The sequence below is a fragment of the Phodopus roborovskii genome, unplaced genomic scaffold (genome assembly GCF_943737965.1).
Source record: "Phodopus roborovskii unplaced genomic scaffold, PHOROB, whole genome shotgun sequence".
Classification (NCBI taxonomy): Eukaryota; Metazoa; Chordata; class Mammalia; order Rodentia; family Cricetidae; genus Phodopus; species Phodopus roborovskii.
In genome coordinates this window covers 26,322,306-26,349,280 of record NW_026126482.1, presented here as the reverse complement: position 1 = coordinate 26,349,280, position 26,975 = coordinate 26,322,306, and positions in this window count along the sequence as shown.

The window sequence follows — 26,975 nt, the reverse complement described above, 5'->3', positions numbered from 1 at the left end:
TCAGGCTACTTGGATCAGCAACCTCTACCTCCACTACCTGGAAATATGGTAAGCATGTTACTTTGGAGCTTTTGCTTCAAACATGCTGACCAGAAACTCTGGGAGTGAACTTGGCAATCCTGTGTTGGTGAAGCCTCTAGGTACAGCCCATGCTGCTGGAGTCAGAGATCCAGCCTTCAGACATGCTTGGGGGAGGGGGACCTGATCATGTCCTGTGATTTATTAAGGTCTTGGAAGATCCCTGGGATAGAAATCCAAAGTGGGTCTGGGAGTGTGGTTGGCAGCCTGCTATGATAATTGATAGAGGGACACTGTTTAATTTTTTGTGAATGACTCCCCCATAGTGTCCTTCAACAGGGGAAGAAGAGAAGAACCCAACAAAAATAGAAGCATTTCAATGTGCTGGGGCCCAGACAGCTGGAGTATCTCTGAACCACAGTTTGGGAGCATCATCAGATGGCAAAACCTGGAGCAGAGCATGGGTTAACTACTGGCCTGGGTAATGGAGCTGAACCTGGGGTCTCCTGTCATTTATTCATCTGACAAACATTAATTAATCACAGATAGGGTCATCCTGGTATCCTTGGTATGCGGTGACAGTGAGAAATTAAGACTATCTTTCTTGTCCTTCTGGGACTAAGAGTTTGGTCAGAGACATAGCTCTGAAACGAAACCTGATGCACTAAGTCACAGCTTGGAGTCTATGAAGGAGAGACACGGATTGCTGGGTGTGTACCCCCCTCCCCCGAAAATTTGGTGGAGTGGCTACAAGAGGCAGAAGGGCAAGAATGACAAAGGCCTACACTCTTACCTGCTGTCATCAACAGGTGATGATGTCTAAACACAAAGTGACAGCTGTGTGGTTTTGTGAGTGTATGGTGACACATTGCAATTACTATTTGTTGCCTGACAAGAATTCATGTCTGAGGACAGCCTAAAGGATCTTGAGTAAAATAAACAGGAGAGTGGACATTCAGTAGTAAACATACCTCCACAGTTTAGACCGGCCACTCTGAAAGCTCAGCTGAACGAACACACTCCAGGACGACAGAGTGTAAGGGTGATGGGCTGACAGATGATCAGCTAAAAAAAAAAAAAAAAAAAAAAAAAAAGCAAATAGCTCTCAGGTACAGCATCCCAGAAGCATTTGTAGCAAGAAAAAAATGAGATAGGTCCTCTCTTCGCTTGGCCCTAAGTGAGTACATTCCTGCCTTCTCCAGGAGTGTCATGGTCTAGTATTCCCAGTGGATGGCTGACTACAGACAGTACCTAGGTACAGTATGGCCCAAAGAGCAACCAGAAGCCCCAGAGTTAATCTGTTTTTCCGTACTGTGTGCCTTACTGCCTCCTCTGCATTATTACTCTCGTCCTTTGGGACCATTATAAAGAAAACCATGGTTATATGTGTGCACACATTGTGACACCATGACAAACAATGTGATAACTGGGGAGACTAATGGTGGCTATGCTGGATAAAGGGATGACTCTTGTCTTGCGTAGGACAGAGCAGGACAGTGAGACTTTTTACCATGCTACTAAGATTGGCATGGGCATTGTAAATGTATGAATTGTTTCCCAAAGTTTCCATTTAGCAGTTTCAGACTGAGCTTGACCTTCGGTAAATGAAATCTTAGAAAGTAAAACCAAACCAAATAGTAAGAGACGCCTGCTGAATGAACTTCTCTGTAGGACAGTGCTGAACCACCTACAAAAGGTGAAACAACACTCGTGGTGTGTTTACAGTATGATGGGAAATCATTAAATAAAACATTGGAGATGCTGGAAGCAGATCTGGGGAGATGGCTCAGTCAGTAGAGTGCTTGCTGTGAAGCACAAGGACCTGGGTTCAGGTCCCTAGGGCCCAGGTAAAAAGCAGGGCATAGCTGTGGTATGCCTGTAGTTCCCAGTGCTAGAGAAGCAGAGAGGGCAAGACCCTGAAGTCCAGCTGGTCAGATAGTTTAGAAAAATCAGTGGATTTCAGGTTCAGTGAGATCCTCTATCCTAAAATCCCAGGTGGACACTGATAGAGGAGGAAATGTGGTATAGACCTTTGGCCTTCACATGCACACCCTTATGCATACCTCTACATATACATACATGCACACACAGGCATGTACATGGACATATTCATATATGACACACACACATAATACCCACCCTGCAGTTCTTATATTTACCTCTTAATGTAAATACACGCAGAGAAAGGATGGGAAAAAATATGAAAGTGGTATTTGGGGTTTTTCTAATGAGCTTCTTGTACCCAGCTAGTGATAGGGAGTCTCCTCAGTTGAAAGTGTCTGGACTTGTCTGTGGAAGCTGGCACCAAAGGCATCATTGACTGTCTGGATTCAGGTGTTGCTCTTTGGTTTACAGTTTCCATTTTCTTCTCTGTAGGGAAAAGCAACAGGTCCCTTCTAAATGATTCTATTCACACCCATATTATAAACAGCTCTGGAAATAAGAGGGCATCTTCCTGCGGTCTATCTTATTTTCTCTGCGTCATCATTTCTAGATGCCTTCAAGTCTCCATTCACCCATCAACGCTCTCAATTAAAAATCATCAGGAGTTTAATAGGGCTTTCAAAACCCATTTAGCTTAAACAATGCACTATTGAAGGGCTGTCTGTCAATTGCTGCAGCCAGCATGTGAGACAATGTCACCAAATCACTGCGGTTGGGGGGCGATGGCTTTCATTTAAGCAGCATATCCTTTGCCCCAGCAACATAAATAGATAGGGCATTTCCTGAAACAGGCATATTCAGAATATTGTTGTCTACTTTTAGTTTCTGTATGAAAATAAGGATGTCTGTCAGACAAGCTGGTTCTCCTTGGAGGATGCCATTATTTGACCATTGTTGGCGGGTCCTGGTTGTTTTTCAGAGTTGAGCCCTTGACATTTCAAACTGTACTTTCTGGAAATCGCCAGTTCTTTGAGTTTAAAGGACACTGAGAAATTATTAATAATGTCCTTCTTAACTCAGGACACCATCTCAGGTCAGGCACTTATGTTGGCTATCCACACAAATGTCTTTCCAGGATGTAGTGTCCATGCAGTCAAGACTTATTTTTTTGGAAGAACACATTTTTTCCTTCCTTCTTTCCTTCCTTCCTTCCTTTCTTCCTTCCTTTGGATTTATTTGTGTATCATGTACACAGTGTTCTGTCTGCATGTATGCCTTTGTGCCAGAAGAAGGCACCAGATCTCATTGTTAACAGTTGTGAGCCACCATGTGAGTGCTAGGAATTGAACTCAGTACCTTTGGAAGAGCAGCCTATGCTATTAACCTCTGAGTCATCTCTCCAGCACAGACCACAGCTGTTTCACTGGTAATGGTTTTCAGATGAAAGGATCCAATGCAAGTTCTACTTCTGACACATACAGTGTAACTAAACTTTACTGCACTTGTGATATTGTACTTAAAAACATGGAAGGTCTCACCTCACACATACTGCTTTACTGATGAGGAATGTCCTTCTGTATATATGTTTCTCTTATTGGCTTGTGAATAAAACCCTGTTTGGCCAATAGAGGCAGGGAGATAATTGGGGCTAAGAGACAAGGAGAATTCTGGGAAAGATAGGCAGAGGGAGCCTGCCAGAAGAGTGAGTCATCATGTAGACTGCAAAGGCGTAGCAGATCCAGGCATTCTCCAGTAAGCCAAGACCACATAGAAATACATAGATTAGTAGTTATGGATTGATAATTAAGACAGATCTGGCCAGTAATAAGGCCTAGTCACTGCCCAACTGTGTATAATTAATATAGGTCTTTGTGTGTTTATTTGGGTTAAGACAGCAGCGGGACCTGGTGGGACAAGAGAAAATCCAGTAACACTCTACAATGCAACAGGAGGGACAAAACCATTTTCTTTTCTATTTTCAATACCTGAGGTTCACGTGACATTTCATGTATCTATAAAAAGCAATATAGCTAGGCATCTGATCTGATGTTTCACAGATGATACTGATGTTGGGAGACGAGGTTGGGTCCTTAGGGTAATTTGCCCCAGGCTTAAATCTCACAGAGGAAACATTGAACCACTTGGTGGGTTCTAGCTTAAGCAGGGCTGCGGGACTGGACAGGTTCCACTGTGAGCCAGGGTGGGAGGGAACCACACTTAGTGTCTAAGCCTCCGTGGGCTGACTGCAGTATCCTGATGAAGCATGTTCTTGTCTAGATGGGATCAGCACTACTGTGATTGACATTTCTAGTTTGCTGCCCTGAAACTGTCACACAGCAAAGTGAACCACCAAGATTGTGTGGATATCGAAACCAGGTTATGTAACACTTGGTGGAGAAGAAAGCATATCCCATGTAAATCATAGTGAACCTTCATGAATAGAAGCAGACCTGGCTCTAGCTCTGAATGGGGTGGTAAGAGTGTAGGGAAGCAGCCTTACCCCCTACCTGGCTATCTTAAATTTGTCTTTTTTTTTTTTTTTTTTTTTTTTTTTTTTTGGTCAACTTACTTGACACAAGCTCGAGAGTCATCTGAGAAGAGAAACCTCAACTGAGAAAATGTCTCCACCAGATTGACCTGTTGGTGAGCCTACAGAGACAGTATTTTTTGATGCATGACTGATGTGGTTGGGGCCATCTCACTGTGGGGTAGTGCCAACCTCAGAAAAGGTTGCTGCAAGTTGCATAAGAAAGCAATTTGAACAATCAATGGAGGTCAAACAGCATCCCTCCATGGTCTCTGCTCCAGTTCTTGACTTGGCTTCCCCTGATAATAGACCCTAACCTATAAACCAAATAAAACTTTTCCTCTACAAGCTTCTCTTGGTCATGGTGCTTTATCAAAGCAATAGAAAGCAAACTAAGACACTGACCCTTGGCAGTCACAGTGCCATTGGTCCACTGGAACCCAAACTAGCCTAAGCCTTGCAGTCACCATCAGTGCCATGCTGGGAGATATTCAGGCCTCCGCAGTTACATTCACTCTTGCCTGTCACAGTATTTTGGAGCTTTTGGTCAGCTTCCAGGGAATAACCAAACATCATTCCAGGGAAGAAAGGGAAGAAGTAAAACCTTCTAGGCTATGTACTTCAGTGATGGCTAAACTCAGAGAGAGAGGATGGGGAGAGTTGCAGGATATTTGATCACACTGTAAACCCTGAGGTTGCCATATTTTCTGGGGAAAAAATACCTGTTTCTAGTTGTGGTGTGGCTCAACCCTAGCACAAACACTTAACCTAAGAACTTGCATATGGTAGAGGATGAAGTAAAGTCAACCAAAAATTAAGAGGCAGAACAAGCAACCAGTTGACAGGAAGTGAACTTTATTAAGAAAAAAACATAAAGGACAAGAATAAGTCAGGAGGGTAGATAGACACACAGGAAGTAGAAGGGAGGGATGTTAAGTGTGAGAAATCTGGTTTGAGACAGCATAGGAGAAGAGGAGGCTTCTGGAACACTGGATGAAGAGAAAGGTCGACTGGGTGCTTGCTCTGTCTCTCTGAACAAGCACCTGCTTGTTCATCTGGTGTCCAATTCTTTATTGGTAAAATCATGAGACTGAGATTTTGTTTAAAAAGTGTGTGTGTGTGTGTGTGTGTGTGTGTGTGTTGTATATGTACACATGTATGTGCACTTGTGTGCACATGTGCACTTATGAGTGTGGAGACAGGTTGACATCTTCAGTTTTGCTCTCTACTTGACCTGGAGCTTACTGTTTGCTTGATTGGCTGGCCAGCCAACCCTAAGTAATGGCTGTCTCTGCCTCCTAGTGCTAGGGATACCAGAGCATGCTGTTCCTCCTAGATGTTCTGGAGATCCAGATTCAGGACCTTACACTTCTTATAGCAAGCACTTTACCAAATAAACCATCTCCTCAATCCTGGGCATATTTCTAACTCTGTATTACTTCTCAGACCCTTCATTCTCTTCTATAGTGCTTTGTCTTAGAACAATTTGCCTTTTTGCTTTAAGTGCATCATCTGATCTTTTCACTTTTAACATGGTTTTGATTCATACGACATCGCTGGTTTCTAATGTCTCACGAGAGATCTCAGCAGAGGTTTGAGAGCAGATGCTTACAAAGGAAAGTGGGAGAGGAGACAAAGGCACTCCACTTTATTAGTTACTTTGGACTCTCTGTCAAGATAACTGACAGAGAAAACTGAAGGTGGGGAGGACTTCTTCAGCTCACTGTTTTAAAGAATTCCCATCTCCATTGTCAGGGCCTGGGGGAGGCATGGCAGTGGGAGCATTAGGCTGACTGTTCCCATCAGGGCAGATCACAAAGGGAACAGCCTGGGCCTTGGGTGGAGCAGTCACCTTCAAAGTCACCTAGTGACTTATTTCTTTCTGACAGAAATGCTCCACCTCCTAAAGACTCCAGGTCTGAGAATATCTACAGCAGCAAGGGAGCAACCAAACATGTAGGGTATGTGTTTCAGGTTCAAACCATAACTCTGCCCCAGGAGAAGGTGACTATGACAATGACAGCCAACAGTTCCCCTCATTATATTGTCCCCCATTACGGGGTGTAGATTGATTTTTCTTTGGACTGCCAGCTCACCAAAAATGACGCAGAAGCTTATTATTAATCATGAAAACTCAGCCTTAGCTTAGGCTTGTTTCTAACTAGCTTAACTGAAATTAACCCATGTTTTTAAATCCACGTTCTTCCATGTGCTCATTACCTCATCTCCTTGCCCATCCTGCTTCTTCTGCATCTGGATGCTGAGTCCACCTTTCTTCCTTTCCGAGTTCTCTCTGTCTGGAAGTCCCGCCCAATGTCTTCCTGCCTAGCTACTGGCCATTCAACTCTTTATTAAAACAATCACAGTGACACATCTTCACGCAGTGTAAAGGTTTATTCTGCAACATTTCTCCAATTTGTCTAAATAAAAAGAAAAGGAAAAGGTTTTAACTCTAACATAGTAACACTATAAAGTTAAGAACAATTCTCAGGTAAGAATTGCATTCATAATGTCCAGTACATATATATTTGGCACATTTAGGGAAAATATTCCATTATCTATTGTTTGTTGATGAATCCAAAGTTTTGTGCATAATTTACTTTCTGTCATGACTAAGGGAAACTAACTATAACTATCCAGTCTTCAACCCCATAAAAGGCCCGTGAACGATATACTTTACATAAGTAAATAGGAAGTGCAGAGCAAGAAAAACTATGAGAAATTACTGAAATAGCTGGCTGTCTGGACAGTCATCCAAGCTTCCTCTGTAATGTCATGGCATCCATCTTTGGCCTACAGGCCTATGCTCTCTGACAAGACTTTTCTTTGAAGCAGACATTTTTGAAAGGCTGTCCTACCCTGTCTTCGAAATGTTTTCCAGTCACTAGCTTTTGCATCCTGTTGACTAGCATTCTGTCAGCAGTTGAGGCAAGGGCAGTTTCTTAGCAAAATTGATAGCTTTTGCCACAAAGAAAGAAAACTCCATATGGAAGTTCTTCAATGTCCATCGTCCTTTTCTGAAGTAAATTGGTGCTGCCAGGAGCAAACGTCTCATTGTCATGAAAAGCCTTATGTTACTATATCATTTTAAATGCCACATTTTGTAGTTCTTTGAAGTGTTTGAAGATGATCTATCTATATAAAATATATCTATGTATGACCTTGAAGACATATCTAACATGACTATAAGTTTGATTGTTATAGATGACTATTAAACTGCATTTTTTGTTATCTTAAATCGTTTTCTAGGACTAAAACATTACGTTACATTTTTAAATGAACTGTATAGGTACAATAACTTAAACAAGAATGGAAACAAAAATACAATATAACAAAATAACATTACATTTGTATCAATATACAAAATCCTTATCAATATAAAATACATGAGACTAGTGGTTGTTTAAAAGTAGACTCAACAGTCTACCCTTTTATCTCATCATTTCTATATTATATCTACCCTTTTTCTCTTCACGAAGAGATCCCTGAATCTAATCTCCTTCATTCAAAAATTTTCCTGACCATTACCAATACTTACTTGTAACCAACCCTCCTAAATGATGACAAACATCCGTAACTCACTAAATGACCAAACCATCCACCCTATCTCTTGGGAATGTGGGCATAGTGTTATCTAGACTGCTTCCTGTTGTTTAAGGGCAATGGCATCTTTAGGGAAACCTTGAGAAATTTGGGATAATGGTCAAGTCCTGGATAACTAGCTGCATCAATTGTTCTACAGTCTCTGTGTAATATGTAAGTGCAGGGCTTATCTGAAGTCCTGGCTAGAGTAGTCTGTGAGGCTGGATCATCTCAGCTAGCAGCTTTGAAGATATTCTGGTTGCATACTTTTGAGGAAACTGCAACAGAAGCATTCTGGGAGGCTGGATCACATGGGCTATTTGTTTTTACTGGTATCTGGTCCTTTTTTTCTAAAAACATACAAACTTAAGGGAAATATATATATATATATATATATGTGTGTGTGTGTGTGTGTGTGTGTTTATGTATTAACAATGCAAGTATGGAATGTGTAATGTGCATAAGTCAAAGATAATTTTTTTAGTCTTATATTTGAGCAGATGAAAGCCATCTGTTAACTTTATAACTTTGTTTGGGCTGTACAACCAAACCTCTATCCATGCCTTATGAAAGAGTGGTATGCAATAATAAGTCATGAGGACTCTGTAACCTACACGATTTATCATGTCTCATCCAGTCTCAGAGCTGGTCCCATGTCCAAAGGATAAACTTATATATCACCTTTCTTGTAGTTTTTCTTTTGTTCCTTTTTTTTTCTTTTAAATGTTTGTAGCTTGCATGCTCTCTTTCTAAAGACTTTATTTTTTTATTTTAAAAGCAATCTTATTTTACATACCAATCTCAGTTCCCTCTCCCTCCCATCCTCCTACTTCCCCCACCAAACTTCCACCCTTAGAAAGGGTGAGGCATCCCATGGGGAATCATCAAAGTCTGTCACATCATTTGGGACAGGACCAAGACAACCCCCCACCCCCACACACACCACTATATCTAGGCTGAGCAAGGCATCCCTCCATAGGGAATGGGCTCCAAAAAGTCAGTTTATACACTGGGATAATTACTGATTCCACTGCCAGCAGTTCCATAAACTGCCCAAGCTGCTCAACTGTCACCCACATTCAGGGACCCTAGTTTGGTCTTATGCAACTTCCCCAACTGTCAATCTGGAGTCAGTAAGCTCCCACTTGCTTGGGTCAGCTGTTTGTGTGGGTTTCCCCAACATGGCCTTGACCCCTTTGTTCATATTATCACTCCTCCCTCTATACAAATGAACTCCAGGAGTTCGCTTCATTGCTTAGCTGTGGATTTCTGTATCTGATTCCATCAGTTACTGGATGAAGGCTCTATGATGACTATTAAGGTAGTCTGATTATAGGGGAAGAGCAGTTAAGGTACCCTCCCCACTATTGCTTAGATTCTTCATTGGGGTCATCCTTGTGGATTTCTAGGAATTTTCCTAGTGCTAGGCTTCTTGTTTAACTCATAATGGCTCACCCTATTAAGATATCTCTCATCTCTTTTCTTGTTCTCCCTCTCTGTCCTTCTCCAAACTTGATCTTCCTGATCCCTCATGTTCTCCTCCCACCCCCTTTTGCCCCTCCTCACTCTCCTACTACCCTCCCCCCCCACACACACTCCCAATTTGCGCAGGAGATCTTATCTAGTTCCCCTTCTCGGGGGTCCATGTATGTCTCTCTTAGGGTCTTCCTTGTTTCACGGCTTCTCTGGGGTTATGGATTATATGCTGGTTATCTTTTGCTCTATGTCTAACATCCACCTATGAGTAAGTACGTTCTGTGTTTGTCTTTCTGTGTCTGAGTTACCTTACTCAGGATGGTTTCTTCTAGTTCCATCCTTTTGCCTGTGAATTTCAAGATGTCATTGTTTTCTTACCAATGAGTAGCACTCCATTGTGTAAATGTACCACATTTACTTTATCCATTCTTTGGTTGAGAGGCATCTAGGTTGCTTCCAGGTTTCGGCTATTACAAATAATGCTGCTATGAACATAGTCCTTGTTGTATGAGTATGCATCCTTTGGGTATCTGTCTAAGAGTAGATTGAGTCCCAATTTTCTGAAGAACCACCATAATTTTCTCTAAAAATGGCTGTACAAGTTTGAACTCCCACCAGCAGTGGAGGAGTATTCCCCTTTCTCCATATCCTCTCCAGCATAAGCTTTCATTAGTGTTTTTGATCTTAGCCATTCTGACAGGAGTAAGACGGTATCTCAGAGATACTTTGATTTGCATTTCCCTGATGGGTAAGGATGTTGAGCAATTCCTTAAGTGCCTTTCAGCCATTTGAGATTGCCCCATTGAGAATTCTCTATTTAGAATTGTATCCCATTTTTTAATTGGATAATTTGATGTTTTGGTTTTTATTTTCTTGAGTTCTTTCTATATTTTGGAGATCAGCCCTCTATCAGGTGTGGGGTTGGTGAAGATCTTTGCCCATTCTGTAGACTGCAGTTTTGTCTTATTGACTGTGTCCTTTGCCTTACAAAAGCAACTTTATTATTATTAAACTATTTTTCTATGACTTTTTATATCCATTTTCCTTCTTTCTTCAGAATTTAAGCACATTTTAAAACATACTATTGAATAAAAAAATGATTTTTAAAATAAAAGAACAACAACAAAGCAAACACCCATACTGTACATTTTTTAGAGGGTTTCTGTGTCTGGACCTGACTTTACTAAGTATCTTCAGCATTTTCTGACCTTGTGAGACAAATCTTAAACTGCCATATCAGCTGCAGCATGGTTCAGTTTAGCACATGGCACTGGCACATGGCCCTGGTGGTTGGCTCCATCCTGCAGGCAACATCCAGGGCTGTGTCTCTGTGTGCAGAGCCTACCTGAGAGACTGTGGACACCAGGAAGCTCTGTTGGACTCAAAAAAAATTGTGGAACACTTTTTTTCTTAAAGCTTTGTCTGGACTAATGTGGGTATGCATAAACCATTGGGCTCCATATGTAGATGGGTTTTTCTTTGGGCTTCCAACTCACAAAAAAAACAACACAGAGACTTATTAATGATGCAAGCTCAGTCCTAGCTTAGGCTTATTTCTAACTAGCTCTTACAACTTAAATTAACCCACATTTTAAAATCTACTTCCTTGTATGCACTCATTACCTCATCTCCAATTTACCCATCCTTCTTCCTCCATGCCTGCACGGCAAGTCTTCCTTTCTTCCTCTCTGAGTCCTCTCTGTCCCCTGAAGTCCCACCTAACCTTTATCTGCCTAGCTATTGGCCATTCAGCTATTTATTAAACCAATCCTAGTGACACATCTTCACACAGTGTAAAAGAATATCCTGCAACACAGGGTTGAAAGTGTCCCTTGCATTCAAGGTCTAGTGAAAATACTGAGGACCCAATGTCATCTTGTGTACTCCTATGTTGTTATAGTAATGAGAGCTGATTAGACACACAGCTTCTGAAAGGAAAAGTCCAACTTCACCTCTTATAGCTTATCTTGAATGTGAGCTTCAAGGACAATGGAAAGGATTCTCTTCTTACTATTTTTTATTACCCCTGTTCTATTATACTACAGTCTGCATGAGCTTTCATATTTTTATGTCTCATGGGCCTTTATGGTGTCAGGAATGAAACACTATGAAGTCAAAAGGATTTATTTCTTCCCCATGGGACCCTGTTTTGGCGAAAGCTGGAAGATACTCTTATCTAAGTATGCCTCATAGTGTGGGTGAAATCTACCAAGTTGCTGTCAACCTTTGTCTTCTTTTAAGTCATTGTAAGATCTTAGTAAAATGCTTCTAACATTAAGAAAAAAGTCCTAAGAATGTTAACACAGACAAAGGGGACACAGACTGTTTTGTCCTGGGGTAGAGTGGAGGGAGATACTAGGGGAATGGTGTTAGTATTCGGGCATCTGTACTAGCCTGTCTTTGGGGTTCTGACAGGATACGTCCTCAGCTGCAGCCACTAAGAGCACCACCTGTGCACATTCACTATGTTCCCTTTTAAAGGGGCCCTGCCTACCTTCCATTTTTCTCCTTTTTCTTTGTCTATCTGTTCATCTCTCTATCTTTCTGTGTGTCTCCCTGCTTCTATGCCTGTCTCTCTGCCCCCCAACACACACATCTGCTTCTTTTTTCTCTTCTGCTGCTCCTATTCCCAGAGGACGGTCTCCTCCTCTCTTCCCCCTTTCCACATTCCCTTTCCCCTAATAAAAATCCTGCACGTTGGCTCTGTGGAGTGGCATCTTTCTCTCATGCACTTCCTTTTAAATTACAACAAATAGGATGCAGACTTAAGGTGAAAACAACAACTTTGTAGCCATAACTGATGAGAATTCCTCACTTCCATTTTCTGGGCACAATCACCTAGTGAGAGACAAGCACTAGGTCTTGGCTATGCATGCAGCTTCCCAGTCTAAGAGAGCAAGGCAAGCCAGCCTTGGGCTGACTGGTTCCAACTTTGCCCTCAACAGGGTTGCCCCTGAGTGCATTTCTGCAGATGGACAGGATCACTGATTATCATGGTGACTTTCATGTCACTTTCTATCTCTTTGAAAGTCAGTCTGCCCCCAGCCAGGCACCCGTCTCCTGAACCACCTCTCCTGTTGTTACAGGGCAGGAGCGGCCATCTGTGACCTCTCAAAGTGCACACTGCACTTTCTAAATCTATGAATAGCTCAGCTTCCAGAGCAGAGATTTCTCAAGTTCATCCTTAGATTCTTGATTAAGGTGGGGAAATTATTCCGAGTAATACCTATTTCCTTCCCCTTCAGCCCCCACAATGAAAAAGTGATACTTCCCACTTAGGACTTCATGTTCAGTAAACACAGCTCTCTTTCCTGGAAAGAAAAATAAATTACTTTCTAAAGTGCAATGGGATTTTTGCTGCCTTCACTGATCACAAGGCCTTTCACTCCTGGGAGGGTTTCCTGGACCTCAGAAAGGATTGCACACACCCTCACCTGCCTCCCTAGACATGGCAGTGCCTGAACTGTGAAAACACTAAGTGACCTTGTAGGCAGACTCTGAAATTTCCCAGTAAATCGGAAGACACATCACTGACTATGATGGTAAGGTGGCTGCTACTTGGAATGCAAATGGAAATTGCTACCAAATGCCTACTCCAGATGCCACTGTGTGCCCCTCCACTGTCACCCAGGAAGGGCTGAGCAGGAAGTCTTTGGGGGTATATTTCATCGTCTCCAGCTACCTCTGGATGGAAACCTGCTACAATCACAGTTTGCTCTGTTGCATCCAGCTATCACACACAGATATCTGGTTCCAGGGACTTGAGAATGGTATGAATATGAAGCAGCTATATGCAGACCCACCAGAAGCAGGCTTTATTTTTAGCACTAACAGGCCTTGCTGAAAGATCTGAGGATGAGGAAGATCACAGAGACCCCAGAATACATTCTGTCTCTCCTCTGCTTCTCCCAGCTGGGTAATCCAAGCCTATGCCTAATCTTCCACTTCACCAAAAGAAGAGACCCAGACAAACTCCCTGGTCATCAAGCAAGAGACTGGAAAATACTTGAGGCAGTGAATAGAATATGAGAACTTTAGGGTTCCCAGAAATTCTTCCTTTCTCATTCCCTGGTGAGGGGAAGTGGAGAAAAGGAAGAGAAATAGGGTGAGTGAAGATGATTAAAATATACTCTATACAAATGTGAACATGCCATAATGGCTCAGTGGCCAGTACAATTCCAAACATCCATATGTCTGTTCACAACCATCCCCAGAGGATTTTCTACCATCTTCTGGCCTCCTCATGTACCAAGCATGTAAGTGGTGCACAGACATGACTGAAGGCAAAACACCCATACACTAAAAATAAAATATTAAAAGTCCTTATTGGATGTTAATGTTTGTGGCCTATAAATCACCAAAGTTGGAAGAATACTGGCCCTAACAGGAGACATCTGTCGCTGAAGGTCTGTGTTAGTGATGGACCAGCCTGCCTCCATTTTGGGTTTGAATGCCATCTTATAGTAAAGAGAAACTAGGTTCATATCTGTTTATGATCAAAACTGTTTGTTTCTCAAGGATTGGCTATGCCCCACCTGTAACCTTAACTACATGGTTCTGTATTGCCTGTTCTGTGAAACAGCTACCAGCCTTGTTTCAAAATGTTATGTGACTACCTTGCTATTTTACCTATTGTTATGACTACCTTGTTATGACCACATTGCAAATGTCTTTGTTTCAGGAGGTTGTTATGACTACCTTGTTATGTTCTGCTTCTGTAACTCCACCCATTTTCCCCACCAACCACCCAACCCCAATTTGGGATTCCCCTAGCCCTGAGCTATGACAACCTGTTTTCCTCATGTCTGAGGCTGATTTCTTAGACCCAACTTTTAGGAATAGACAGCCTGTGTACAAGAATAAGAAAGTTTGCTTTGATTAATTGCTTGTTTTAATTAATTTGGCCATGATGGTTTGGTTTTGTGATCTTTCTTCTTGTATCTTAGGAATTAACATTAGGCTTTAGGGTAGTATTACATTTGATTCTCTATAGTTGGCTTTGTACCCTATCTGTTATCACATTTGTATATACAATGTGTTTATTGTAGGTGAACTTACAGTCTATCACAATTTCATTTAGACACAGTCAAAAAGGTAATAGCTCCGAGTTGGCAAGATGGCTCAACAGGTAAGGACGTTTTCAGCACAACCTGACCATTTGAGTTCAATCCCTTGAACCCAAGGTGGGTACACAGAACAGCATGTGCAAAGCCACAGCGCACAGAGCAGGCAGCAAGAAGTAAATGGAAAACCTAGTTGGTGGAGATAGTAAATTATACTCCCCACACCCCATTGATAGAGGGAGGGAGAGGTTAAAACAGCGACCCGTCTGCTTCACCAGGAGCCTTAGGAAACCTCAGCAAAGTCTTTGGAACCATGCTGTCGACTGTAGACCACTGGTTATTGACTTTTACTGCAGGAAATTTAAAGCACATGCTGCTGTAAGAGTTTCCCATTAAGCTCCCTTTGACTCTCACGTCCAAACAATAAGCCAAATGTTGCTTAGTTTAATTTTCCAGCTGATGAAGCTTCCTTTCCTGTTGCTAATTTAAGTCACTTTAAAGTGAATTTTGATTAATCTGGGATGGGAAGTTTTGTCTTCCTTAATTGAAAACACTCCCAACCAGTAGATGGCTTCTCTGCATTTCTCAAGGAGCAGCAGAGTTCATACTAAGGAAACTTTTGTTTCTTTTCTTTTAAAAACTCAAGATTTTAAAGGATTACTTATCCAGACCTCCACAAAGACCCCAGGGAAAGAGCTGTGGAGCTCTCAGTAGTTGGCTGCAGGGGAACAAGACTTGCAGTCAGGAATCAAACCTGGCTTCATGGTGTCCGGGTGCACTGTTCCAGTATCGACCATGTATTTATGGGGGGATAGCATAACCCTTCAGCAGATTTTCTGCCTTATTGAAGCTCCCTAGAGCCCTGCAACTGGCAGATGGTAGGGAAGAACCATAATTAAGACTATCTCATAATTTAAACAGAAAACGGGTGTATAAGACTTCAGAGCTGAAATAGTCTTGGTTCAAGGAAAGGAAAGATTAAATGTCAGCCATTCATTACAGAATGCCTTGCTATAACCCTAGACTCAGGAGACAGAGCTGCAGGAGGTCTGAGCACTCAAAGTCAGCCTAGGGTACTTAGTGAGACCTTGGCTCTAGTTCCCAGTACCTGGCCCTCAAAGAGAGGATGTGTCAATTAGGAGAACGGAATTGAAGGGTCTTCCTAAGGCTTAAAGCTTGCTCCAGCAAGATCTTTCTCCGGTTCTGCACACGTCTCATGCTCTCAGTCAAACCACACTGTGTTGATTTCTGCATTTCTGCTCCCAGGACACAGGCACAGCTTGCTCCTGCCTCTGCCTCTTTGCACTTGCTATTCTGTTATCTGGAAAGCTCTTCCAAAGAAGAACTCTCAGAGCTCAGTCCCTTCCTCCCTCCTTCCTTCCCTCCCTCCCTTTCTCCCTCCTTTAGGTTTTTGCTTCAACATTCTGCTTCCTCAGAGAAGGTGGTCCTGGCCAGCAAACAAACAAAAAACAAACAAACAAAAACCAAAACAAAAACAAAAACCTCCTACTATTCCTGCTTAATTTTCCTCTATAGTAGTTATTCACAAGATATGAATAGTATCTGTCATATGTAGACTATATACATACACACACAGAGTAAATTGTACATTGGAAGAGCTTATGTAGGCATGACTGGGGCAGCCCGCACTGGGCACTGAGGTGAAAGAAGTATGGCCCCACCCAATGCCGTCATGGACTGAATGGTACAAGAAGATCCACACACGTGACTGGGGCCAGCATTCTCCCGACTCTGAGGAGAAAGCACAGGCCTGCCTAGTGCCTTGTGGAACCAGGCACTTTATGGCAAGTAAATGTGTGTTGTGGTATGGGAGAGAAAGAGTGACAGGATGGTTCACTGTGGACAGGAGCATATCTGAAGAGGTGAAAGCAGCCAGGAGTGGCTGAGGTGGATGGCTTGATTGTCACCCGGGGCCATGGTGATATTTGGGCCTGGACCGCTGCCAGGTCTCATGTCTGGGTTCATGGCCCTGGTGCAGTCCCAGAGTGTATTGATGTTCATGGCTCCTGATGCCACCAAACGATGGAAGGATAGGGTGTGCAGAGTTGGTCCCGCCCATCACCGGCTGCAACACTAGGAGAACTGATCCTGCCCCTCCCTGGCTGCAGCACTCTGGAGAGAGGGCCTGGGCAGCCCGATAGAGCTGAACCTGTTTGTGGGGGCATGCACAAGCTGGCCCTGAGGGTGGGAGAACTAGAGAATGGGTTGAGCTCCCCTCATCCGCCATGTGGTGGTGTGGGTGAGGGAAGGATGCCCTCTCTACTTACCCCCCTGCAGGCAGGGGAGCTGATATAATCCCCCCTCCCCAGCTGCAGCACTTGGGAGAATCGGTCCTGTGCCTTGCCTGGGCAGCACAGGAGAGCTGACCCTGTAGGCAGGGGTGCTGGTGATCAGGTCCTGGGGGGGGGGTGTGAGGGTGGGATTGCTGGTACCATTACTCTAGTCTGTAGTGTAGAGGTGAGGATGACGAAAAGATGACCTCCATCGCCCCTACCTCCTGTTGCAGGTGAGGGAGCTGACCTTCCCCTCTACCAGCTGCAGCACTTGGCAAAGCAGGTCCTGGTCCTTGTCTGGGCAGGGATGTGGGTGAGCAGTTCCGGAGGACATGAGCATGAGAGATCTGGCCCCACCCCTCATCTACCATATGGTGGCATGGGGCAAGGGAGAGCTGCTCCCCATCTGTGGTGGTTGGGAGAGATGGACCTGAGGTCACAAGAGCGGGAGAGCTGTCCCTGCCCCTCACCAGCTGTAGCACTCAGGAGAACAGGCCCTGCACCTTGCTGGGCAGCACAGTACAGCTGACCCTTTTGGTGGGGATGTGGGTGAGCCAGCTCTAAAGGTGTGAGTATGGGAGAGCTGTGCTTACTACTTGTCTGTCATTCTGCAACATGGGTGAGAGAAAGACGCCCCCCTTGCCCCTTGCTATCCATGGAAAACAAGGGAGATGACCTTCCCTCTCACCAACTGCAGCACTTGGGAAGAGTGCCCCCTACACCTCATCTGGGCATACAATAGAGCTGATTCGGATGATGTGGGTGTGGGGTAAGCAGACCCTGAGGACACGAAAGCAGGAGAACCAGACCTGCTCCCTCCATGGGGTGAACTAGCTGAGGCAATGCCAGAGAGCTCACCCTGGTGATGAGGACAAGGGACAGTGATGAGCTGACAAACCCTGCCACTACCCAGGCCCAGAACCAGGGTTATGAGTTGGCCCATCCCAACATCCACCACATATGTGATCTGATGGAGCACATGAAGGGACAAGTCCTGCAGATCCAAAGCTACAGATCCATGACACAAGGCAACAACAGGATGTCCAAGAGGAGTCCCAGTGAGTGTCAAGTATTGATGGTGTAGCAGAAACCAGAGTCCTTGAGCCAAACCAATGACTCATTGCAATGAATACTTACAAGTAAAGATATATGGACAAAGGGCTGTACTATGCCATACTACAGCTTCCATGTCAAAATATTTCCTTGTTTTTCTTTTCTCTTTTTCTTATTTTTATTTTTTTTCTTTCTCTTAAGTTTCATTTTATTGTATTTTGGGAGGAGGTTGCAAAGGCAGAGGGCAGATATGAGACAGGGAGATGAATGGGATAGAGATCCATGATGTGAAAGACACAAAGAATAAATAAAAAGAAAGTTAGAAGAGGTAATATATTCATCTTAGTCATTTGGGGCTGTGAACTCATGAAAACAATAGTTAGCAAGACTTGTCATTCTGTCCTTACTCACGAAAGAACAACTCCCCCAAGTTTGAAAAGTTTCATATGGAATGAAAGCTGTGTACCCAGATGACAAAGTTCTCAAATGTGAGAATAAGTCTGTCAATGAGTCATGCACAATGTCTTTCACCACAAATTCCAGAAATTCCAAAGGCCAATAGAAACTTCACGAGGCCATATAGAATGGCGAAATGGAATTCACTTTCGGTTTCTTCATTTTTGGCATCCCTGTGCTATTGTGGTTCCTTTTAATTTGTAATTTATGTGTATGAGTATTTTGTTTGTACATGTGTATGTGAATCACATGTAGACAGGGGTCTGCAGGGGCCAGATGAAGGAGCTGGATTCTCTGGAACTAGAATTACAGATGGCTGTGAGCTATCATATGGGTTCTGAGAACTGAACCTGGGTCCTCTGGATGAGCAGCAAATGCTCTTGGGTGTTTAGCCTTCCCTCCAGCTTCCAACCACTCACTAACATCTAGTGTCTGGACCTTTAGTAAGTTACTTTCAGGAGTTTCATATATAAGATTATAAAATTAATCTGCATGTGTCAGGGTTTGCTGTAACTATATATTCTGAGTTCTCATCACCACAGATAAGTAAGAGAAGATAAGTGGAAGATCCATGTGCCATTCACAAAGTGAATTCCAGTCACCTGACAAGTGATTGGAACTGACAGTGAAGGACAAATATTCTTGTTTAGGGATGGATGTAGCTATACATCTGTGTTTCCAGTTGTCTTGAGTTGATAGTATAAGTAAGTTGACTCTTAGTCTTTATTGGATTATTCTCCACAGAGAAGACACATACTTATTATTAACCTATGCCTAAGGCTGGTCACTGCCATGTCTCCTCTCTAGGTAACTTCTGTTTATAAATTAAAAATTAATTTACACAGGAACTTTGAAGAGGCTGCGATGAGAGATAAGATGGGAGAGCCAAGGTCAGCCAGGTGAGGGTTAGATAGAACCAGGTTAATATATTCTGAGAATCTGTGGTCCATCCACCACAATGAAGAACCAACAGTGTGGTGCTGGCTTTGCCACAGTACTGCTTTGTGGGCCTTATATCAACAAGCAAGAGTTAATACAGCAGAAAATAGCAGGCAAGAGGCACAAACCCAGAAAAACACAAAGTGCATTGACATTACATTGCTATATTAGACATAAAACTGAGACACTGAAAAGGTAGGTGATGGAGCCTTGATGGTAAGTGAATTCTCATCCAATGCTGCCACATGTTGGTCTATTGGTATGAACACACATATGATACCAGTAAATGGTTTTCCTCCATGACAAGTCTGCAAAGAAGTACTGAAATTACCCAACAGATGGCCAGTTGTAACACATGTACATCCTGAAGAAACATAAACAAAAAGAAACATACTAAGTCTGATGGTTGGTGTCAACTTGAGAAAACCTAGAATCACTATCAGATGGTCTCTAAGAGTACCGGTAGAGTTACCTTGGTTACATTAATTGAGGTAAGAAGACCAGCCCACTGCAGGTGGCACCATTCTCTATGCAGGGCATTCGGGACTATATAAGAGTGGAGAAGAGAAGTTGAACACTGACATGCAAGCATGTATTCATTGTTCTCTTCTGTAATTATGGTTGTGATGTGACCAGTTGCCTCAAGCACCTACAAGTGATAGACCCTGAACTGTAACTGTGAACTAAAATAAATTACTTTCCTCTTAAGCTGCTTAGTCATAATATCTTGAGTCAGAGCAGTTTATTTTAGGAAAAAGAAAAAAAAAATCAAACCCCCAAAAACCTAGTATAGTCCAGTGGCTGTCTCTTGTATAATAAAAAGGGATGGAACAGAGACCACAGAGAATGAAGGCTTTAGGAACATTGAGGTTTTCTGGCATGATACCCAAGGACACTCAGGCTAGAATTAGAGAGTGCTCAGCTCAGCCTCAGAAAGAGGAAGAAAGAAAGGGAGAAAGAAAGGAGAAAGGAGGGAAAGAAGGTATCAAGACAGGGAAGAGCACAATAAAAGTTGAGAATGGGTCTTTAGAAATAGACTGCTTGTTTTGAATCTAGGCTTCACTATTCAGAGACTGGATCATGTTAAATAAGTTCATTAACTTCTCTGTCCCTAAATTTTCTGGTCTATAGGAGAGTAGAAACTCTTCCAATGTCATGGGCTAAACAAAACACATAGAGCAATGATGTCACTGTCAGGTTGAGCTGCCAAAACCAATGCCACCAGCTGGCTTAAACAACAAATACCAGCTTCCTTTAGTCATAGAATCTGGGAATTCAAAATGGAGGCACCAATACACAAAGTGTCTGTCTTGCAGATGTCTGTCTTCTCTCCATGCCCTTACATGAATAGAAAGAGGAAGAAAGCTTTGGAAGATGATCTTCTCAAAGCACTAATGCCATCCATGGGGGTTCCCCCATGACTCAGTCATCTCACAGTGGTCCCATCTCTTACATCCATTATCCTGGGGATAGATTTCAGCATGTGAATGTAAAAGGGACAGTATATAACAAGTTCCTGAGCCTTAGCAGGGCCTCTGTGTCTGTAGCTATTAATCCTATTGCACACGACTAAGGAGGTTGTGGGTCTAAGAGTTCATCTGGCTAGTGGAGGAACAGTGGGGGTCCTACACACCATAAGTGACAACTAGGCTCAGAGACGAAGGCCTGCAGAATTTCCAGGAACCATGAAGAAGCTTGGAGAGAAGAGTAATAACATGTAGTATTTTTTAAATGCTCATGACACTGTGTGTTATTTATTATTGTCCCAGTATTATGAAGCAGTTGGTGATGTCAGCATCAGTGAGACCAATTTGAACACTCCTGCCCTTATTTCCTATGGTCAGGTTCCTAGCTGTAAGGAGTAGGTTTTTCCGCTGCTGGTCTTCTACTGCCGCCCCGCCAGCCCCAAATAACACACAGAGACTATGTATTTGATATAATTCTGTTGGCCAGTTACTTGTTTCTTACCATCTAGCTCTGTCTTAATTATTAACCTATTTCTGTTACTCTATGTATTTCCATGTGGTCTTACCGAAGAGCCAGCTGGCGTCCTGCTCTCTCCAGACTCTCCATCTTGACTCCTTCTTACTCCTTCCTCTTTCCTCCTTGTCTCCTAGTCCCGCCAATCTCACTTTCCTATTGGCCAACAGTGCTTTATTCATTAAACCAGTATGAGAAACATATATACAGAATGACATCTCCCATCACCTAGCAGATATTTAAGACTTAAGATCTGGGAGATTTGTGAAACTACATTATGCTTAAAATAATTCCAACATTGTTTTTACTCTTTACTTTTTGTTGTTAGTATATTATAAAAAGTGTCAGGCTTAGTTGTAAAGAATTATAATGTATAGACAAGTACTGTTCAATATACACACAATCCAAGCAAGTGTAAAAATTTTAATATTCTGTAGCCGTGTTTATAAAAAAGAAAGTTAGTTTTAATGATGCATTTCATTTAGAGCAATAAACTTCATTTCAACAGATAAACAACACACAAGCTGCTGATGAGAAATTTTGTTTCTTTATATTGATGCTGATTAAGTGAAATTCTACACCATCTCCATTTAAGCTAGTTACATTGAACATAGCATATAGGCAATGTTAGTTGATTTCTCATCACTGTAACAAATACCTAGCAGCACAAGATGAAAGGAAGAATTTACCTTTATTCACAATTCAGAGGCTTCAATGCATGGACAGCAGCTCCATTGTTTCTGGGTCTTGGTGAGGTAGAACTTCATGGCTTTAGAGCCTATGGTAGAGAAATATACCAGCATGCATCAGCCAGGAAGTAGGGTCATAGTCAGAAAGTGACTAGCGTAAGAGATACCATTAGACAGGCCTCTGTGGCCTTCTCCACCCAACCAGTAGCTCTAGCTTTCATATTATCACTTTCCAATGGTCACTTCAAACTTTGAATCTATTGCTTACCCAAAGCTCCACCTGAGCCTTTTAGGAGACACTCCACATATGCACACTGTGGAAGTTTGAATAAGAATGACCCCCATAGGCTTGTAAATTTGAATACTTGACTACCAGGGAGTGGTACTAAAGGATTAGGACATGTGGTCTTATTGGAGGAAGTGTGTCACTGGGGGTGGAGTTTGAGTTTTCAAAAAGCCCATTCCAAGCCTAGAGTCTTACTCTTCCTGTTGTCTGTGGATCTAGATATAGAACTCTCAGCTGCTTTTCCAGCACCATGTCTGTCTGCATGTAGAAATGCTTCCTGATGACAATGAACTAAACCCCTGAAACTATATGCAAGCCCCATTAAATGCTTTCCTTTATAAGAGTTGCTATGATCTTGATGTCTCAATAGAATATTGACTTAAGACACTAAACATGACAAATAAGAACACTAGTAGCTACAGGATACTGTGGCTACAGAGACTATTCAAGCACTGGAAAACTCTAGTAATATGGGATGGTATTTAACAATGCAGCATTTGAATTTCCTAGCACACAGTAGCATACAAGTTTATTTCTTAGGACACTATGCATATAGGCTTTGTAAAAAGCAGCTGATGAGCACAAATGTCTCATTTTCTAGTTTATTTGCAAAGTGGAGCCAGGAAAACAAGCAAGAAAGAACCACGTCCCTTTCCAATGGATAAAATCAATAATCATTTGGTTCTTGTGCCAGTTCCCAGAGTCTTTCTTAACTGTGTTAAATTTAACTACTCAAATACTAGTGGAAAGAGGGTGGAGAACTCCCTAACAAAGGTTGTTCAACTAACAAAGGTTGAGTTTCAGGAAATAAAATCAAGAAGTAATCCAATGGTGATTCTTTTGACCTTGTTGCATGGCAACAAAGCATCAAATAGGAACAAAGCATTATGTAGCCTTCATGCTCACCTCCCTCTTGGAACATTGCTTCTAACTCATGGAATCCATTGTAACACAAGCACATGATTAACATCCGAATTCTAAATGCTTTTGTCTTAAGTTGGAGGTTACACATAGAAAAATATTATTAGGAAAATTTATTCTAAAGTAAAGGTATCTCAAATAATAAATGAGATTAACTAGATGTGGTGGGTGTCATAGTGTATGGTAGGCTGGGGCAGAAGGATTTCAAGTTTGGGACCAGCCTGTGTTCTATAGTCCCACAATGAGATTATGTCTTGAAAAGAGAAGAAGAGGAAGAAGGAGGAGGAGGAGGAGGAGAAGACGAAGATCATTTTATCATTTTTACCCAGTTTTGAACCCTATGAGTTATAACAATACCTGGAGATATTCCCATAATTATGTTCAATAGTGGCACAGATGTTATGGGGATAACCAACTGCTTTCTGATTGGGTATAAGGCCCACTCCACGAGAGGAATCTCAAGCCTGACATTGTAATCAGACCAAGAACCCATGGCTAGGTAGTTCATAAGTCCAAAGTTTAAACCTACTACCTTTTAATTTGTTAAATGGAGTAGTATCAAATTGCCTTCTAAATACACATCTCTGTTATCAAAGATTAGTATGTCTTTCAGTCATCAGAGAAGTACCTTATACAGTGGATGGTGGCTTAATATAGAGTCTCACAACAGATAAAGTGTAGAGGACATTCTTTGTAGATTGCTTGGCTTTTAGAGCCATTTTGTGGAACATATGTAATATACCTCTCTCTCTCAAGGCTCAGGGAACACTGCAAAAAGATTGTGAGAGCCAGAGATTTGGGAAGATTGAGATGAAAGTATCTTCTGGTCATGGCATGATGATTGTACTCATGAGAGTACAGCAACTGTGACTGCCTTCATATGACCTGCATGAGAGCAGGTCTAGTGTGAACAGTCTAGTGTGTAGTGGGGAGGGGTACACAAGTTCCCACCCCTAGATAATGAACTATTGACAGCTGATGGTTGCTAGGGAAGGGAGAATCAGTTTACTTGTGGGTGTGGTTCCCCCACAATTTGACTTTGCTCCAATTGATGGTCCACACTCATGTGTATATGAGCATTTATTGCTCTATATAAGCACTAATTGAGTTCAGGGTACTACTATATATTTACTAATTTACATTTTTATGTGTAATTTTGTTTTTCTTGTGTCTGTGCACCATGTGTGTGCTTAGTGACCAAAACAGGCCATAAAAGGGCTTTGGGTCCTCTTGAACTGGAGTTATAGGACATTGTTACCAGTGTTGTCATTTTGGGGCCCTGACTGGATCTAACATACACCATGCATACCAAACACTCTCACTCCATCCCTCCCTGCAAATGTGTATGATATTCATGTCCATTTGTTTTTGTGACACACCTTTATAAAGCCCTTTCAAAGTTTTGGTTTTTACATTTTTAATACTGAGAATGTTATGCACTGTATTTTTATTATATTCACCCCCCAAACTCCTCTTAGATCTACTTCACATTCTATACTCAACCAACTTTGTGTAAATCTATTTGTTTTTATTTTGTGTGCATAAATGTTTTGCTTTCATGTATGTAGGTACACCGTGTGTGTGCCTGGTGCCCACAGAGACCAGAATAAGGAGTCAGATCCTCCAGAATTGGAGTTACAGGTGATTATGAGCTGCCATGTGGGTACTGGGACCATCCCAGGCCCCTGCAAGAGCACTAATTATCCTTAACCACTGAGCCATTTTCCCCTGTCTCACCAAACATTCCATCTTGTACTCATATATATATAACAACTCTTTTCACCTAGATTTTCTGTTTCATGCAGTCTGTAACTAATTGTGTAATAGTTGTCATGTATGCAAATGACTATACAGTTGAGACATAACCTCTGCAGACTCCCCGTAAGCATACAAATGAAGCTGTGAGAATTAACATCACTGCAAATGTATTCTGCTTTTCTGGAGAGACAGAGAAAAGCCTAAGCACCCCAAGCATGGAAGGTACCTGCAGAACAAAGGGAAGAAAGAATCCCATCCAGGCCCAGCTAGGTGAACCAAAAACTTTCTGGGGCCTCAGAGAACAGGATAGATAATTCCAGCAATTGCATTGTTGCAAAGCCCATTGTCTTAGTCAGTATTCTATTGCAGTGAAGAGACACCACGACTAAGGTAACTCTTATAAAAGTGGGCTTACAGTTTCAAATGTTTGGTTCATTATCATCATGACAGGGAGCACGGTGGGAGCATGTCAGCAGGCATGGCACTGGAGCCATAACTGTGAGAGAGGAGGGGAGATTGGATGTGATATAAGATTTTGAAACCTCAAAGCCAACACTCAGTGACAGACTTCCTCCAATAGTGTCAGATCTCCCAATTGTTTTCTAATCTTAATTATTACCCACTCCCCTGATAACTAAGCATTCAAATATATGAGCCCATGGGGGCTATTCTTATTCAAACCACCACACCCCCTCCAAAATATGGAACCACTCATAAAAGCACTGGCATTCCCTGTACAACTTCAAGGCCATTCCATCAAAACTGTCCTCTAGCTACACCAATTATATTACCTGGATAGAGGCCTCTCAGAGTCTTGTAAACTTCCTCAATCTCTCTCCTCCCTGAGTAGGGATGTTTCAGCCTAGAAGAAACAGCTACACAACAGCAAGAACTCTGCATGCTGGAAAGACAAAGACTTGGTTCATCTCAAGAGTTGCTTAATCCTTGGGGAGGTCTCCTCCAGAACAGTCTATATAAAAAGAAAATAATGATATGGGGAGGCCTGGTATGTGACTATGTTTAGGAATAAAATGGATGACATACCAATGTCTTAGGAACATAAGCATATATTTCATACCACTCACAATATTCCTGCCAAATGAACATTTATGACAAAACAAAAGGCTGTTGTGATATGTTTTTGAAGAATAGCTAATGTAGTAGAAACTCTTAGTAAACAAAATGTTATCTAGTGTGATCCAAAATTGTAACAAGTATATTTAATTATAGAAAATAGTAAAGAACAATACATGAAATGTTTATCATAATTGTCTTGGGTTGCTTGTACTACAGTTAGAGATTTTTTATTTTGTTTTGTTTTGTTTCCTTCACATTTTAAGCAATTGTTGCAGTGGCCATACATCGAGGAGGAAAATTAAAATCAGAAGAGAGTAATTCTCTCTCTACTTTTCTTGGCTTTATTCAAGTGTTTGTCAATAACATTCACTTTGTCCTGGAGTTGAAATTTTAAAAATTCACAATTTTGGCATTTCCTAACCCTTTTAAGGAAGGAGGAAAGTGGCATTGGCTCCTACCATTTGGTAAATTACATTAATGTGATGACAGCCATAATTACAGTCTTTGCAAACCTATTTCTTTAATAGGATCATCACTATTTCAATTTTATGAAATCACAAGCAGAGGTCAGGGCTACCCTCACATATGACTCTTTACAAACATGTCCCAGAGCTGAGGACATGAGGCCATGTGGGTGGAGGCCAAACCAGAAGCCATTAAGTGAGCCATTCTGTTCTTCCTTCTGGGTTCCCTGCAGGTTCCACTTGCTGATTGATATACTTATAATACACATTATTATGAATGATTCCAACTGTCTATCAGGAGCCTTGAAAAGGAGATCACAGGGGCTGGAGAGATGGCTCAAGTGATTAGGAATGCTGGCTGTTTTTCCAGAGGACCGGGGTTCAATTCCCAGCACCCACATGGCAGCTCACAACTACCCAGTTCCATGGGATCTGGCACCTTCATACCAATGCCCATAAAATGAATTTAAATAAATTATTAATTTAAAAAAAAAAAAAAGAAAGAAAA